Source organism: Anopheles coluzzii, assembly GCF_943734685.1.
Source record: "Anopheles coluzzii chromosome X unlocalized genomic scaffold, AcolN3 X_unloc_101, whole genome shotgun sequence".
Lineage (NCBI taxonomy): Eukaryota > Metazoa > Arthropoda > Insecta > Diptera > Culicidae > Anopheles > Anopheles coluzzii.
In genome coordinates this window covers 1-5,000 of record NW_026054422.1, presented here as the reverse complement: position 1 = coordinate 5,000, position 5,000 = coordinate 1, and positions in this window count along the sequence as shown.

The window sequence follows — 5,000 nt, the reverse complement described above, 5'->3', positions numbered from 1 at the left end:
GTCTTGTACTTTCCCTGATCGGTACACAGTTTTGGTGCACGGCTATCCCGAAAGGCAACTTGTACCAACATCGACATCCATGAACGCGTACGTAGCGTACTTTCCCTGATCGGTACACAATGTTGGTGCACGGCATAGGAAATGGGCTTAAAATGGTCAAACTCAATCCATTTCCACTAAAGATAGTCAATAACAGCTGTGCCGATGAAGTAGGGCACGATGCAAGTCAATGTTATTTAATGAATTACATGTTCACCATACATTTCAGTACAAAATTGCTCGGTCAGACCTACAAAGTGCTATATCTCGAATACTAAACGTCGCAGATGGGTGTCGTAGAACAATTTTAAGTTCGTCTAACGATTCTACATCCGATTCTGGATAGTGGTTTTTCGACCACTTTTCAACATTTTGTGACACCCCGAACCTAGGGGCAGCTCCCTAGCTTTTTTCAAAAATGTGCACCGAACGGGCCAGAGAGCTCGAGTAGTCGAAAATTTTTTTTTTTGCTAAAACCCCTCAAAACGTGTCAGGAACGCACCCTAGATGATGAAAAGTGCAACCAGAATGTCAATCGACAACATGCCCGGGGGTACAAATTTGCTCTACGCGTCCCTAGGTAGGGTACTTTTTCATACAAACATCAAAGTGTACGGTGCACACAGTGCGCGGAACAAAAATTGCTCGGTCAGACCTAGGACGGGCCATATCTCGAATACTAAACGTCGCAGATGGGTGTCGTAGAACAATTTTAAGTTCGTCTAACGATTCTACATCCGATTCTGGATAGTGGTTTTTCGACCACTTTTCAACATTTTGTGACACCCCGAACCTAGGGGCAGCTCCCTAGCTTTTTTCAAAAATGTGCACCGAACGGGCCAGAGAGCTCGAGTAGTCGAAAATTTTTTTTTGCTAAAACCCCTCAAAACGTGTCAGGAACGCACCCTAGATGATGAAAAGTGCAACCAGAACGTCAATCGACAACATGCCCGGGGGTACAAATTTGCTCTACGCGTCCCTAGGTAGGGTACTTTTTCATACAAACATCAAAGTGTACGGTGCACAAAGTGCGCGGAACAAAAATTGCTCGGTCAGACCTAGGACGGGCCATATCTCGAATACCTAAACGTCGCAGATGGGTGTCGTAGAACAATTTTAAGTTCGTCTAACGATTCTACATCCGATTCTGGATAGTGGTTTTTCGACCACTTTTCAACATTTTGTGACACCCCGAACCTAGGGGCAGCTCCCTAGCTTTTTTCAAAAATGTGCACCGAACGGGCCAGAGAGCTCGAGTAGTCGAAAATTTTTTTTTTGCTAAAACCCCCTCAAAACGTGTCAGGAACGCACCCTAGATGATGAAAAGTGCAACCAGAACGTCAATCGACAACATGCCCGGGGGTACAAATTTGCTCTACGCGTCCCTAGGTAGGGTACTTTTTCATACAAACATCAAAGTGTACGGTGCACAAAGTGCGCGGAACAAAAATTGCTCGGTCAGACCTAGGACGGGCCAATATCTCGAATACTAAACGGTCGCAGATGGGGTGTCGTAGAACAATTTTAAGTTCGTCTAACGATTCTACATCCGATTCTGGATAGTGGTTTTTCGACCACTTTTCAACATTTTGTGACACCCCGAACCTAGGGGCAGCTCCCTAGCTTTTTTCAAAATGTGCACCGAACGGGCCAGAGAGCTCGAGTAGTCGAAAAATTTTTTTTTGCTAAAACCCCTAAAAACGTGTCAGGAACGCACCCTAGATGATGAAAAGTGCAACCAGAATGTCAATCGGACAACATCGGGGGTACAAATTTGCTCTACGCGTCCCTAGGTAGGGTACTTTTTCATACAAACATCAAAGTGTACGGTGCACAAAGTGCGCGGAACAAAAATTGCTCGGTCAGACCTAGGACGGGCCATATCTCGAATACTAAACGTCGCAGATGGGTGTCGTAGAACAATTTTAAGTTCGTCTAACGATTCTACATCCGATTCTGGATAGTGGTTTTTCGACCACTTTTCAACATTTTGTGACACCCCGAACCTAGGGGCAGCTCCCTAGCTTTTTTCAAAAATGTGCACCGAACGGGCCAGAGAGCTCGAGTAGTCGAAAAATTTTTTTTTGCTAAAACCCCTCAAAACGTGTCAGGAACGCACCCTAGATGATGAAAAGTGAAACCAGAACGTGAAACGACAACTTTGTTGGGGGTACCCTTTTTACTCTACGGGCCACTAGCTTAGGCGCGCCAACAGCGCTTTCCTCTCGGGTTCCCATTTTTTGCCCTCCTGGGATTATGATCATTTACTCATTGCCTACTATAGGGAAGGTACCTTGCTCCGAGGTCAAAAATGAAGATTTCACCAAATCGTAGTTTTAACCTCTATTTAGTCGTAGGAGCATGGTTTGCAGTGTCCGTGGGTCATATAAGCCCCCGTTTGGGTCATACGTCCCCTCCCCGATGAAAATCGTCATATGACTATAGGCCGAACTTATGAAGCAAAAGTGGTGTCTGGTGGGTTCTGCCGATGATCTTAACCTATGATTTTGAGTTTCCACTCTTTCAAAACGTTTCCTGGAGCAGTACATCACGGGTCTACGGACCCAAAGACTTCGTTTGCGATGGTTTCAAGCATAAAAGTTGTAACAGTTAAGGGTTTTTAATACGCGTATATTAAATCATTGCTTGAAACTAAGCTTCGTTGTCTTTAAACTCTGCAAGACCAATCGAACTTCTTAGGGAAACTCGAAGCATTCACGCTAAGCTGGTGGTGCAGGGCACATAGCGTGATGAAACCGGGTTTCCCTAACCAATGTGGCATATTTTTTCCCTGAGAGTGAAGCTCAGACCCACGTAGGGGAGAGCGAAGTGGAACTTTAATGTTCAATGCAGCAAATGTTCGCCATGCGGATAAACAAGTTGGAATAGTTCAATGTAGTGTAATGCAAACACGAATCGCAAATAACGATACGGGACCCAGAAGCAATTCTGCGGATCCCTCGGGGAGTGGTGAGTTGATATAAATTAGAGGTGAAAGTCCAAGTTGTTCGAGCTCCGGCTCGGCAGCCGATACGAGGTTCCTGTTGAGCTTGTTTGTACATCGCGCAGAGGCGCCGTTCGGTTCTAGCAATGATTCCCGCCACCATGTTCCATGCGTGCAGAGATCCGTTAGAGCTCGTTCAATGTGTCCCGCCGTGATTACGAAAAAGTCCAACAGTTGACTTAGTTGGGTGTGCGTCAAGTAATCGCGCAGAGATGCCGATCGGTTCCTAGCAATGTTTCCCGTCACAAGGTGGTATTGGCACCTGTGCAGAGTGGCCGTTAGCAATGTCTCCCGTATCACGGTGGTGTACCATCACTAGTGCAGAGTGACCGCTAGCAATGTCTCCCGTCACAAGGTGGTAGCCCAGAAGTGCAGAGAAGCCGCTGTAGCAAAGTCTCCCGTATCACGTTGGAGTTCTTCCACTAGTGCAGAGAGATCGCTGAACCGTTCAATGTGTCCCGTCGTGGTGTGCTTGTACCGAGCACGTAGGATACACCTTGCTTTGTTGGTTTGGGATAGGAGTGGTCGCGCAACTGCCTCCACGCCGCAGAGTGCCAGTTCGGATTGAAGGTCAACTTTAGCCGTTCAATGCATCAGTCGGTGGGTGTTCAGATGGCATCACAACTTCCCCTAGGTGCTCAAGTTGGCTGGGTTGTAAAACATGTACACATGCGCAGAGTATCGTGCGTACTAGCAAAGTCTCCCGTCACGGTGGTTACGAATGAGTTCCATGCAGTGCAGAGCGATCGTTAGTGCGTGCAATGTACCAGTCGATGTGTCGTACCGGCATACAACCCCGCTTAGAGGCCCGTCGCTCGAAGAGGACAAGAAAGAGTGCGCAGAGTGCCGTACCGGCATAGCAATGTCTCCAGACATACGTTGGGACACCCGACGCAGTGCAGAGAGATCCGCTAGCCGTGTGCAATGCATCCGACGTTGCCTGCTTGTGCAGTCTATCGAGTGGCGCCAACGGACGCTCTGGCGTCGCAGAACAAATCTCGGTGGTCACGGGGGACTTGCGCCTCGCGTGATCAAGAGTGTAGTTCGTGTTCAAGCAATTGACTCGAATTCTGGTTGATCCTACCAGTGATATACGCTCGTCTCAAAGGTTAAGCCATGCATGTCTAAGTACAAGCTTCCTAGAAAGTGAAACCGCATAAGGCTCAGTATAACAGCTATAATTTACAAGATCCTCATCCAAACAGTTACTTGGATAACTGTGGAAAAGCCAGAGCTAATACATGCATTATGCCGGGACTGTTGGCCTCCGGGTCGGCGGAACTGGTGCACTTATTAGTTAAACCAATCGCCTCCGGGCGCTTTGAGTTGAAATCTGGATAAGGATGCCGATCGTACGGTCGCTTGCGACTGACGACAGATCTTTCAAATGTCTGCCCTATCAACTATTGATGGTAGTGTAGAGGACTACCATGGTTGCGACGGGTAACGGGGAATCAGGGTTCGATTCCGGAGAGGGAGCCTGAGAAATGGCTACCACATCCAAGGAAGGCAGCAGGCGCGTAAATTACCCAATCCCGGCACGGGGAGGTAGTGACGAGAAATAACAATATGGACCTCTCTAACGATGGTCCATAATTGGAATGAGTTGAGCATAAATCCTTTTGCAAGGATCAAGTGGAGGGCAAGTCTGGTGCCAGCAGCCGCGGTAATTCCAGCTCCACTAGCGTATATTAAAGTTGTTGCGGTTAAAACGTTCGAAGTTGATACCCCGTCCAGACTCGCGTCCGTCGCGGGCGCCCGGCCTCTCGGTTGGGACCGTCCGTGTACGCGCTCGCGGCTGCGACTCACAATGGTGTACCTGGGCGTTCTACTCCGTGACGGGTCAGGACTTGTCGCCGCGACCTCGTCGGTCAAGGTCTTGTTCGACCCAGCTTCATGGTGCCCGGGAACTCTCGTTTACCTTGAACAAATTAGAGTGCTCAAAGCAGGCTAGTTC